This window comes from Oncorhynchus nerka, linkage group LG20 (genome assembly GCF_034236695.1).
Source record: "Oncorhynchus nerka isolate Pitt River linkage group LG20, Oner_Uvic_2.0, whole genome shotgun sequence".
Classification (NCBI taxonomy): Eukaryota; Metazoa; Chordata; class Actinopteri; order Salmoniformes; family Salmonidae; genus Oncorhynchus; species Oncorhynchus nerka.
The window spans coordinates 3,435,520-3,450,092 of NC_088415.1; positions in this window are offsets into that span (position 1 = coordinate 3,435,520).

The window sequence follows — 14,573 nt, forward strand, 5'->3', positions numbered from 1 at the left end:
GGAGGAGCAGGTGTGGGAGGTGAGCAGGTGTGGAGAAATGAAGGTGGAACAGGTGTGGAGGTGAACAGTTGTGGAGGTGGAGCAGGTGGAGGTGTGGACAGGGTGTGGAGGTGAGCAGGTGTGGAGGTGAGCAGGTGTGGAGGTGACAGGTGGAGGTGAGCAGGTGTGGAGGTGAGCAGGTGGAGATGACCAGGTGGGAGGGGTGACCAGGTGGAGATGACCAGGTGTGAGGTGAACAGGTGTGGAGGTGAACAGGTGTTGAGCAGGTGTGGAGGTGAGCAGGGGTGGAGGTGAGGTGAGCAGGTGGAGGTATGGAGGTGAGCAGGTGGAGGTGGGAACAGGTGTAGAGGTGAGCAGGTGGAGGTGGAGGTGAGCAGGTGTGGGAGGTGAACAGGTGGAGGTGAGCAGGGTGGAGGTGAACAGGTGAGGGAGGTGAGCAGGTGTGGGAGATGTGGAGGTGAGCAGGTGGGAGGTGAGCAGGGTGTGGAGGTGAGCAGGTGAGATGTGGAGGTGTGGGGTGACAGCTGTAGAGGTGTGGACAGGTGTGGGAGGTGAGCAGGTGTGAGGTGGACAGGTGGAGGTGGGACAGGTGTGGAGGTGAGCAGGTGTGGGAGGTGAGCAGGTGAGGTGAGCAGGTGTGGAGGTGGACAGGTGTAGATGTGAGCAGGTGTGGAGGTGACCAGGTGGGAGGTGAACAGGTGTGGAGGTGAACAGTTGTGGAGGTGAGCAGTTGTGGAGGTGAGCAGGTGTGGAGGTGTGGAGGTGAGCAGGTGTGGAGGTGTGGAGGTGGAGGAGCAGGTGGGATGACCAGGTGTGGAGGTGACCAGTGTGAGATGACCAGGTGTGGAGGTGACCAGGTGTGGAGGTGAACAGGTGTGGAGATGACCAGGTGTGGAGGTGACCAGGTGTGGAGGTGAACAGGTGTGGAGGTGAACAGGTGTGGAGGTGAACAGGTGTGGAGGTGAGCAGGTGAGCTGAACAGGTGTGAGGTGAGCAGGTGCGGGAGGTGAGCAGGTGTGGAGGTGAACAGGTGTGGAGGTGAGCAGGTGTGGAGGTGAGCAGGTGTGGAGGTGAGCAGGTGTGAGAGATGGAGGTGGAGGTGGGACAGCTGTAGAGGGACAGGTGTGGAGGTGAGCAGGTGGAGGTGAGCAGGTGTGGAGGTGGACAGGTGTGGAGGCAGGTGGAGGTGAGCAGGTCATCTCCAGGTGCACACCGGTCACCTCCACACCTGGACCTCCACACCTGGTGTCACCTCCACACCTGGTCACCTCCACACCTGGTCACCTCCACACCTGTTCACCTCCACACCTGGACACCTGGTTCACACACCTGGTCACCTCACCTCCACACCTGGTCATCTCCACACCTGCTCACCTCCACACCTCCACACCTGCTCTCCTCCACAACACCACACCTCCACACCTGCTCACCTCCACACCTGCTCACCTCCACACCTGTTCAGCTCCACACCTGGTCACCTCCACACCTGGTCATCTCCACACCTGGTCAACCTCCACACCTGGTCACACCTCATCCACCTGCTCACCCTCCACACCTGCCACACACCTGCTCACCTCCACACCTGCCACACCTCCACACCTGCTCCCACACCTGCTCACCTCCACACCTGTTCACCTCCACACCTGTCACCTCCACACCTGCTCACCTCCCTGTACACCTCCACACCTGCTCACCTCCACACCTGCTCACCTCCACACCTCCACACCTGCTCACACCTGCTCAGCTCCACACCTGTTCACCTCCACACCTGCTCACCTCCACACCTGTTCACCTCCACACCTGGTCACCTCCACACCTGCTCACACCTCCACACCTGTCCACCTCCACACCTGGTCATTGGTCACACCTGGTCACCTCCACACCTGCTCACCTCCACACCTGTTCACCTCCACACCTGGTCCTCCACCCTGGTCATCCTCCACACCTGGACCTCCACACCTGCTCACCTCCACACCTGCTCACACACCTGCTCACACCTCCACACCTGTTCACCTCCACACCTGCCACCTCCACACCTGTTCACCTCCACACCTGTTCACCTCCACACCTGTTCACCTCCACACCTGCTCACCTCCACACCTGTTCTCCTCACCTCCACACCTGCTCACCTCCACACCTGGACCTCCACACCTGCTCACCTCCACACCTGCTCACCTCCACCTGCACCTCCACCTGGTCACCTCCACACCTGCTCACCTCCACACCTGCTCACCTCCACACCTGCTCCACACCTGTTCCACACTCCACACCTCCACCTGTTCACCTCCACACCTGCTCACCTCCACACCTGCTCACCTCCACACCTGCTCACCTCCACACCTGTTCACCTCCACACCTGCTCACCTCCACACCTGTTCACCTCCACACCACCTCCCACACCTGCTCACCTCCACACCTGCCCTCCACACCTGTTCTCACCTCCACACCTGCTCACCTCCACACCTGTTCACCTCCACACCTGCTCACCACCACACTCCACACCTGCTCACCTCCACACCTGTTCACCTCCACACCTGCTCACCTCCACACCTCCACACCTGCTCCTCACCTGCTCACCTCCACACCTGGTCACCTCCTCACCTGAGTCACCTCCACACCTGGTCAACACCTGCTCACCTCCACACCTGGTCACCTCCACACCTGGTCACCTCCACACCTCCACACCTGCTCACCTCCACACCTGCTCACCTCCACACCTCCACACCTGCTCACCTGCTCACCTCCACCTCCACCCTGCTCACCTCCACCTGCTCACCTCCACACCTGCTCACCTCTCACACCTGTTCACCTCCACACCTGCTCACCTCCACACCTGCTCATCTCCACACCTGCTCACCTCCACCCTGCTCACCTCCACACCTGCTCACCTCCACACCTGCTCACCTCCACACACCTGTCCCTCCACACCTGCTCACCTCCACACCTGCTCACCTCCACACCTGTTCACACCTCCACACCTGTTCACCTCCACACCTGGTCACCTCCACACCTGCTCACCTCCACACCTGTCCACCTCCACACCTGTTCACCTCCACACCTGGTCACCTCCACACCTGCTCACCTCCACACCTGTCCACCTCCACACCTGCTCACCTCCACACCTGCTCACCTCCACACCTGCCACCTCCACACCTGCTCACCTCCACACCTGCTCACCTCCACACCTGCTCACCTGCACACCTCCCTCCACCTCCACACCTGCCACCTCCACACCTGCTCACCTCCACACCTGCTCACCTCCACACCTGCTCACCTCCACACCTGTTCACCTCCAGACCTGCTCACCTCCACACCTGTTCACCTCCACACCTGCTCACCTCCACACCTGTTCACCTCCACACCTGTTCAGCTCTCACCTCCACACCTGTTCACCTCCACACCTGGTCACCTCCACACCTGGTCATCTCCACACCTGGTCACCTCCACACCTGGTCATCTCCACACCTGCTCACCTCCACACCTCTCACCTCCACACCTGCCACACACTGCTCACCTCTCCACCTCCACACCTCCACACCTGTTCCACACCTGCTCACCTCCACACCTGCTCACCTCCACACCTGTTCACCTCCACACCTGTCCACCTCACACCTGCTCACCTCCACACCTGCTCACCTCCACACTGTGGACCTCACACCTGTCACCTCCACACCTGCTCACCTCCACACCTGCTCACCTCCACACCTGCTCACCTCCACACCTGCTCACACCTCCACACCTGCTCACCTGACACCTGCTCACACACTCCACACCTCCACACCTGGTCATCTCCACACCTGCTCACCTCCACACCTGCTCCACACCTCTACACCTCCACACCTGCTCACCTCCACCTCTCCACACCTGCTCACCTGCTCACCTGCTCACCTCCACACCTGCTCACCTGCTCACACCTGTTCACCTCCACACCTGCTCACCTCCACACCTGTGGACCCTGACACCTGTTCACCTCCACACCTGCTCACCTCCACACCTGCTCACCTCCACACCTGCTCACCTCCAACCTGCTCCAGCACACCTGTCCACCTGACCTGCTCACCTCCACCTGGACCTCCACACCTGCTCACCTCCACACCTGCTTCACCTCCACACCTGTTCACCTCCACACCTGCTCACCTCCACACCCACACCTGCTCACCTCTACACCTCCACCTCCACCTCCACACCTGCTCACCTGAACACCTGTTCACACTCCACACCTGTTCACCTCCACACCTGTCACCTCCACACCTGCTCACCTCCACACCTGCTCACCTCACACCTGCTCTCCACACCTGGTCACCTCCACACCTGGTCATCTCCACACCTGCTCACCTCCACACCTCCACACCTGCTCACCTCCTCACCTCCACACCTCCACACCTGCTCACCTCCACACCTGCTCACCTCCACACCTGCTCACCTCCACACCTGCTCACCTCCACACCTGTTCACCTCCACACCTGCTCACCTCCACACCTGTTCACCTCCACACCTGCTCACCTCCACCTGCTCACCTCCACACCTGCTCACCTCCACACCTGTTCACCTACACCTGCTCACCTCCACCTCCACACCTGCTCACCTCCACACCTGCTCACCTCCACACCTGTTCACCTCCACACCTGCTCACCTCCACACCTCCACACCTGCTCACCTCCACACCTGCTCACCTCCACACTGTTCACCTCCACACCTGTTCACCTCCACACCTGGTCACCTCCACACCTGCTCACATCTCCCACCTGTCCACCTCCACACCTGCTCACCTGCTCACCTCCACACCTGCTCACCTCCACACCTGCTCACCTCCACACCTGTCCACCTCCACACCTGCTCACCTCCACACCTGCTCACCTCCACACCTGTCACACCTCCACACCTGCTCACCTCCTCACCTCCACACCTCCACCTCCACACCTCCACACCTGCTCACCTCCACTCACCTCCACACCTCCACCTCCACACCTGCTCACCTCCACACCTGCTCACCTCCACACCTGCTCACCTCCACACCTGTCCACCTCCACACCTGCTCACCTCCACACCTGCTCACCTCCACACCTGTCACCTCCACACCTGTTCACCTCCACACCTGCTCACCTCCACACCTGGTCACCTCCACACCTGCTCACATCTCCTCCACACCTGGTCACACCCACACCTGCTCACCTCCACCTGCTCACCTCTCACCTCCTCACCTCCACACCTCCACACCTCCACACCTGCTCACCTCCACCTGCTCACCTCCACAACTGCTCACCTCCACACCTGCTCACCTCCACACCTGCTCACCTCCACCTGCTCACCTCCACACCTGCCACCTCCACACCTGCTCACCTCCACACCTGTCCACCTCCACACCTCCAAACCTCCACACCTCCTCACCTCCACACCTCCACACCTGCTCACCTCCACACCTGCTCACACCTGCTCACCTCCACACCTGCTCACCTCCACACCTGTTCACCTCCACACCTGCTCACCTCCACACCTGCTCCACCTGCTCACCTCACCTGTCACCTCCACACCTGCTCACCTCCACACCTGTCCACCTCACCTGGTCACCTCCACACCTGCTCACCTCCACACCTGCTCACCTCCACACCTGCTCACCTCCACACCTGCTCACCTCCACCTCCACACCTGCTCACCTCCACACCTGCTCACCTCCACACTGTTCACCTCACACCTGCTCACCTCCACACCTGCTCACATCTCCACACCTGTCCACCTCCACACCTGCTCACCTCCACACCTGCTCACCTCCACACCTGCTCACATCTACACCTGCTCACCTCCACACCTGCTCACCTCCACACCTGCTCACCTCCACACCTGTCCACCTCCACACCTGTCCACCTCCACACCTGCTCACCTCCACACCTGTCACCTCCACACCTGTCCCATCTCCACACCTGCTCACCTCCACACCTGCTCACCTCCACACCTCCACACCTGCTCACCTCCTCACCTCCACACCTGCTCACCTGCTCACCCTCCACCTGCTCACCTCCACACCTGCTCACCTCCACACCTGTTCACCTCCACACCTGCTCACCTCCACCTCCACACCTGCTCCTCCTCACCTCCACACCTGCCACCTCCACACCTGTCACCTCCACACCTGTTCACCTCCACACCTGTCCCTCCACCTCCACCTCCACCTGCTCACCTCCACACCTCCACACCTGCTCACCTGCTCACCTCCACACCTCCGGCACCTGCTCACCTCCATCCACACCTGCTCACCTCCACACCTGCTCACCTCCACACCTGCTCACCCCACCTGCTCACCTCCACCCTGGTCCACACCTCCACCTGCTCCACATCTACACACTGTCCACCTCCACACCTGCTCACCTCCACACCTGCTCACCTGCTCCTGCTCACCTCCACACCTGTCCACCTCCACACCTGCTCACCTCCACACCTGCTCACATCTACACCTGTCCACCTCCACACCTGCTCACCTCCACACCTGCTCACCTCCACCCTCCACACCTGCTCACCTCCACCACACCACCTCCACACCTGCACACCTCTCACCTCCACACCTGCTCACCTGCTCCACACCTGCTCACCTCCACACCTGCTCACCTCCACACCTGTCCACCTCCACACCTGCTCACCTCCACACCTGGTCACCTCCACACCTGCTCACCTCCACACCTGTCCACCTCCACACCTGCTCACCTCCACACCTGCTCACCTCCACACCTGCTCACCTCCACACCTGCTCACCTCCACACCTGTTCCCTCTCACACCTGCTCACCTCCACACCTGCTCACCTCCACACCTGTTCAGCTCCACACCTGCTCACCTCCACACCTGTTCACCTCCACACCTGTTCACCTCCACACCTGTTCACCTCCACACCTGGTCACCTCCACACCTGGTCATCTCCACACCTGGTCACCTCCACACCTGGTCATCTCCACCTGCTCACCTCCACCTCCACCTCCACACCTCCACCTCCACACTCCACACCTGCTCACCTCCACACCTGCTCACCTCCACAACTGTTCACCTCCACACCTGTTCACCTCCACACCTGGTCACCTCCCACCTGCTCATCTACACCTGTCCACCTCCACACCTGCTCACCTCCACCTGCTCACCTCCACACCTGCTCACCTCCACACCTCTCACCTCCACACCTGCTCACCTCCACACCTGCTCACCTCCACACCTGTCCACCTCTACACCTGTCCACCTCCACACCTGCTCACATCCACACCTGCTCACCTCCACACCTGTCCATCTCCACACCTGCTCACCTCCACACCTGCTCACCTCCACACCTCCACACTGCTCACCTCCACCTCCACCTGTCCATCTCCACACCTGCTCACCTCCACACCTGCTCACCTCCACACCTGTCCATCTCCACCCTGCTCCACCTCCACACCTGCTCACCTCCACACCTCCACACCTGCTCACCCTGCTCACCTCCACACCTGCTCACCTCCACACCTGCTCACCTCCACACCTGCTCACCTCCACACCTGCTCACCTCCACACCTGTCCACCTCCCACACCTGCTCACCTCCACACCTCCACCTCAAACCTGCCACCTCCACACCTCCACACCTGCTCACCTCCACACCTCCTCCACACCTGTTCTCCACCTGCTCACCTCCACCTGCTCACCTCCACACCTGCTCACCTCCACACCTCCACACCTGGTCACCTCCACACCTGCTCACCTCCACACCTGTCTCCACCTCCACACCTGCTCTCACCTCCACACCTGCTCACCTCCACACCCTGCTCACCACCTCCACACCTGCTCACCTCCACACCTGTTCACACCTCCACCTCCACACCTGCTCACCTCCACACCTGGTCACCTCCACACCTGGTCATCTCCACACCTGCTCACCTCCACACCTGGTCACCTCCACACCTGTCATCTCCACACCTGGTCACCTCCACACCTGCTCACCTCCACACCTGCTCACCTCCACACCTCCACACCTCCACACCTGCTCACCTCCACACCTCCACACCTGCTCACCTCCACACCTGCTCACCTCCACACCTGCTCACCTCCACACCTGTTCACCTCCACACCTGCTCACCTCCACACCTGCCACACCTCTACACCTGTCCACCTCCACACCTGCTCACCTCCACACCTGCTCACCTCCACACCTGCTCACCTCCACACCTGTCCACCTCCACACCTGCTCACCTCCACACCTGCTCACCTCCACACCTGTCCACCTCTACAGCTGTCCACCTCCACACCTCCACATCTCCACACCTGCTCACCTCCACACCTGCTCACCTCCACACCTGCTCACCTCCACACCTGTTCACCTCCACACCTGCTCACCTCCACACCTGCTCACCTCCACACCTGTTCAGCTCCACACCTGCTCACCTCCACACCTGTTCACCTCCACACCTGTTCACCTCCACACCTGTTCACCTCCACACCTGGTCACCTCCACACCTGGTCATCTCCACACCTGTTCACCTCCACACCTGGTCACCTCCACACCTGGTCATCTCCACACCTGGTCACCTCCACACCTGGTCATCTCCACACCTGCTCACCTCCACACCTCCACACCTCCACACCTGCTCACCTCCACACCTCCACACCTGCTCCACCTCCACACTGCTCACCTCCACCTGTTCACCTCCACACCTGTTCACCTCCACACCTGGTCACCTCCACACCTGCTCACATCTACACCTGTCCACCTCCACACCTGCTCACCTCCACACCTGCTCACCTCCACACCTGCTCACCTCCACACCTGTCCACCTCCACACCTGCTCACCTCCACACCTGCTCACCTCCACACCTGTCCACCTCCACACCTGCCACCTCCACACCTCCACCTCCACACCTGCTCACCTCCACACCTCCACCTCCACCTGCTCACCTCCACAACTCCACACCTGCTCACCTGCTCACCTCCACACCTCCATCACCTGCTCACCTGCTCACCTCCACACCTGCTCCCTTCCACACCTGCTCACCTCTACACCTGCTCACTCCACACCTCCAAACCTGCTCACCTCCACCTCCACACCTGCTCACCTCCACCTGTTCACCTCCACACCTGCTCACCTCCACACCTGCTCACCTCCACACCTGTTCACCTCCACACCTGTTCACCTCCACACCTGGTCACCTCCACACCTGCTCACCTCTCACACCTGCCACCTCCACCTGCTCACCTCCACACCTGCTCACCTCCACACCTGCTCACCTCCACACCTGTCCACCTCCACACCTGCTCACCTCCACACCTGCTCACCTCCACACCTGCCACCTCCACACCTGCTCACCTCCACACCTGCTCACACACCACACCTGCTCACCTCCACACCTGTTCACCTCCACACCTGCTCACCTCCACACCTGTTCACCTCCACACCTGCTCACCTCCACACCTGTTCACCTCCACACCTGTCCACCTCCACACCTGTTCAGTTTGTCCACCTCCACACCTGTCTCACCTCCTCACCTCCACACCTGCTCACCTCACATCTCCACACCTGCTCACCTCCACCCTGCACATCACCTCCACACCTGCTCACCTCCACACCTGCTCCACACCTGCTCACCTCCACACCTGTTCACCTCCACACCTGCTCACCTCCACACCTGTTCAGCTCCACACCTGCTCACCTCCACACCTGTTCACCTCCACACCTGTTCACCTCCACACCTGTTCACCTCCACACCTGGTCACCTCCACACCTGGTCATCTCCACACCTGGTCACCTCCACACCTGGTCATCTCCACACCTGCTCACCTCCACACCTCCACACCTCCACACCTGCTCACCTCCACACCTCCACACCTGCTCACCTCCACACCTGCTCACCTCCACAACTGTTCACCTCCACACCTGTTCACCTCCACACCTGGTCACCTCCACACCTGCTCACATCTACACCTGTCCACCTCCACACCTGCTCACCTCCACACCTCCACACCTGCTCACCTCCACAACTGTTCACCTCCACACCTGTTCACCTCCACACCTGGTCACCTCCACACCTGCCACATCTACACCTGTCCACCTCCACACCTGCTCACCCACCTGCTCACCTCCACACCTGCTCACCTCCACACCTGTCCACCTCCACACCTCCACACCTGCTCACCTCCTCACCTCCACACCTCCACATCTCACACCTGCTCACCTCCACACCTGCTCATCACACCTGCTCACCTCCACTCCTGTCCATCTCCACACCTGCTCACCTCCACACCTGCTCACCTCACACCTCCACACCTGCTCACCTCCACACCTGCTCACCTCCACACCTCCACACCTGCTCACCTCCTCACCTCCACACCTCCACATCTCCACACCTGCTCACCTCCACACCTGCTCACCTCCACACCTGCTCACCTCCACACCTCCACACCTGCTCACCTCCACACCTGCTCACCTCCACAACTGTTCACCTCCACACCTGTTCACCTCCACACCTGGTCACCTCCACACCTGCTCACATCTACACCTGTCCACCTCCACACCTGCTCACCTCCACACCTCCACACCTGCTCACCTCCACACCTGCTCACCTCCACAACTGTTCACCTCCACACCTGTTCACCTCCACACCTGGTCACCTCCACACCTGCTCACATCTACACCTGTCCACCTCCACACCTGCTCACCTCCACACCTGCTCACCTCCACACCTGCTCACCTCCACACCTGTCCACCTCCACACCTCCACACCTGCTCACCTCCACACCTGTTCAGCTCCACACCTGCTCACCTCCACACCTGTTCACCTCCACACCTGTTCACCTCCACACCTGTTCACCTCCACACCTGGTCACCTCCACACCTGGTCATCTCCACACCTGGTCACCTCCACACCTGGTCATCTCCACACCTGCTCACCTCCACACCTCCACACCTCCACACCTGCTCACCTCCACACCTCCACACCTGCTCACCTCCACACCTGCTCACCTCCACAACTGTTCACCTCCACACCTGTTCACCTCCACCCTGGTCACCTCCACACTGCTCACATCTACACCTGTCCACCTCCACACCTGCTCACCTCCACACCTCCACACCTGCTCACCTCCACACCTGCTCACCTCCACACCTGCTCACACCTCCACACCTGCACACCTCCTCACCTCCACACCTCCACATCTCCACACCTGCTCACCTCCACACCTGCTCATCTCCACACCTGCTCACCTCCACTCCTGTCCATCTCCACACCTCCACACCTGCTCACCTCCACACCTGCTCACCTCCACAACTGTTCACCTCCACACCTGTTCACCTCCACACCTGGTCACCTCCACACCTGCTCACATCTACACCTGTCCACCTCCACACCTGCTCACCTCCACACCTGCTCACCTCCACACCTGCTCACCTCCACACCTGTCCACCTCCACACCTCCACACCTGCTCACCTCCTCACCTCCACACCTCCACATCTCCACACCTGCTCACCTCCACACCTGCTCATCTCCACACCTGCTCACCTCCACTCCTGTCCATCTCCACACCTGCTCACATCCACACCTGCTCACCTCCACACCTCCACACCTGCTCACCTCCACACCTGCTCACCTCCACACCTCCACACCTGCTCACCTCCTCACCTCCACACCTCCACATCTCCACACCTGCTCACCTCCACACCTGCTCACCTCCACACCTGCTCACCTCCACACCTCCACACCTGCTCACCTCCACACCTGCTCACCTCCACAACTGTTCACCTCCACACCTGTTCACCTCCACACCTGGTCACCTCCACACCTGCTCACATCTACACCTGTCCACCTCCACACCTCCACACCTGCTCACCTCCACACCTCCACACCTGCTCACCTCCACACCTGCTCACCTCCACAACTGTTCACCTCCACACCTGTTCACCTCCACACCTGGTCACCTCCACACCTGCTCACATCTACACCTGTCCACCTCCACACCTGCTCACCTCCACACCTGCTCACCTCCACACCTGCTCACCTCCACACCTGTCCACCTCCACACCTCCACACCTGCTCACCTCCACACCTGTTCAGCTCCACACCTGCTCACCTCCACACCTGTTCACCTCCACACCTGTTCACCTCCACACCTGTTCACCTCCACACCTGGTCACCTCCACACCTGGTCATCTCCACACCTGGTCACCTCCACACCTGGTCATCTCCACACCTGCTCACCTCCACACCTCCACACCTCCACACCTGCTCACCTCCACACCTCCACACCTGCTCACCTCCACACCTGCTCACCTCCACAACTGTTCACCTCCACACCTGTTCACCTCCACACCTGGTCACCTCCACACCTGCTCACATCTACACCTGTCCACCTCCACACCTGCTCACCTCCACACCTCCACACCTGCTCACCTCCACACCTGCTCACCTCCACACCTGCTCACCTCCACACCTCCACACCTGCTCACCTCCTCACCTCCACACCTCCACATCTCCACACCTGCTCACCTCCACACCTGCTCATCTCCACACCTGCTCACCTCCACTCCTGTCCATCTCCACACCTGCTCACCTCCACACCTGCTCACCCATCCACACCTCTGCTCACCTCCACACCTCCACCTGCTCACCTCCACACCTCCACACCTGCTCACCTCCATCACCTCCACATCTCCACACCTGCTCACCTCCACACCTGCTCACCTCCACACCTGCTCACCTCCACAACTCCACACCTGCTCACCTGCTCACCTCCACACCTCCACACCTGCTCAACTGCTCACCTCCACACCTCCACACCTGCTCACCTCCTCACCTTCACACCTGCTCACCTCTACACCTGCTCACCTCCACACCTCCAAACCTGCTCACCTCCATACCTCCACACCTGCTCACCTCCACACCTCCACACCTGCTCACCTCCACACCTGCTCACCTCCACACCTGTTCACCTCCACACCTGTTCACCTCCACACCTGGTCACCTCCACACCTGCTCACATCTACACCTGTCCACATCCACACCTGCTCACCTCCACACCTGCTCACCTCCACACCTGCTCACCTCCACACCTGCTCACCTCCACACCTGTTCACCTCCACACCTGGTCATCTCCACACCTGTTCACCTCCACACCTGTTCACCTCCTGTCCTCCATCTAGCCTGTCTTCTCTGTCCTCCATCTAGCCCGTCTCTCTGTGATCCATCTAGCCGGTCTTCTCTGTCCTCCATCTAGCCCGTCTTCTCTCTGTCCTCCATCTAGCCCGTCTTCTCTCTGTGATCCATCTAGCCCGTCTTCTCTGTCCTCCATCTAGCCCGTCTTATCTCTGTCCTCCATCTAGCCTGTCTTCTCTCTGTGTTCCATCTAGCCTGTCTTCTCTCTGTGATCCATCTAGCCTGTCTTCTCTCTGTGATCCATCTAGCCTGTCTTCTCTGTGATCCATCTAGCCCGTCTTCTCTGTGATCAATCTAGCCCGTCTTCTCTCTGTGATCCATATAGCCTGTCTTCTCTCTGTGATCCATCTAGCCCGTCTTCTCTGTGTGATCCATCTAGCCCGTCTTCTCTGTGATCCTTCTAGCCCGTCTTCTCTGTGATCCATCTAGCCCGTCTTCTCTCTGTCCTCCATCTAGCCCGTCTTCTCTCTGTCCTCCATCTAGCCCGTCTTCTCTGTCCTCCATCTAGCCCGTCTTCTCTGTCCTCCATCTAGCCTGTCTTCTATGTCCTCCATCTATCCCGTCTCTCTGTGATCCATCTAGCCGGTATTCTCTGTACTCCATCTAGCCCGTCTTCTCTCTGTCCTCCATCTAGCCCGTCTTCTCTCTGTGATCCATCTAGCCCGTCTTCTCTCTGTGATCCATCTAGCCCGTCTTCTCTCTGTGATCCATCTAGCCTGTCTTCTCTCTGTGATCCATCTAGCCTGTCTTCTCTCTGTGATCCATCTAGCCTGTCTTCTCTCTGTGATCCATCTAGCCTGTCTTCTCTCTGTGATCCATCTAGCCTGTCTTCTCTCTGTGATCCATCTAGCCTGTCTTCTCTCTGTGATCCATCTAGCCTGTCTTCTCTCTGTGATCCATCTAGCCTGTCTTCTCTGTCCTCCATCTAGCCCGTCTTCTCTGTCCTCCATCTAGCCTGTCTTCTCTCTGTGATCCATCTAGCCTGTCTTCTCTCTGTGATCCATCTAGCCTGTCTTCTCTCTGTGATCCATCTAGCCTGTCTTCTCTCTGTGATCCATCTAGCCTGTCTTCTCTGTGATCCATCTAGCCCGTCTTCTCTCTGTGATCCATCTAGCCTGTCTTCTCTCTGTGATCCATCTAGCCTGTCTTCTCTCTGTGATCCATCTAGCCTGTCTTCTCTCTGTGATCCATCTAGCCTGTCTTCTCTCTGTGATCCATCTAGCCTGTCTTCTCTGTCCTCCATCTAGCCCGTCTTCTCTGTCCTCCATCTAGCCTGTCTTCTCTCTGTGATCCATCTAGCCCGTCTTCTCTCTGTCCTCCATCTAGCCCGTCTTCTCTCTGTCCTCCATCTAGCCCGTCTTCTCTCTGTCCTCCATCTAGCCCGTCTTCTCTGTCCTCCATCTAGCCTGTCTTCTCTGTCCTCC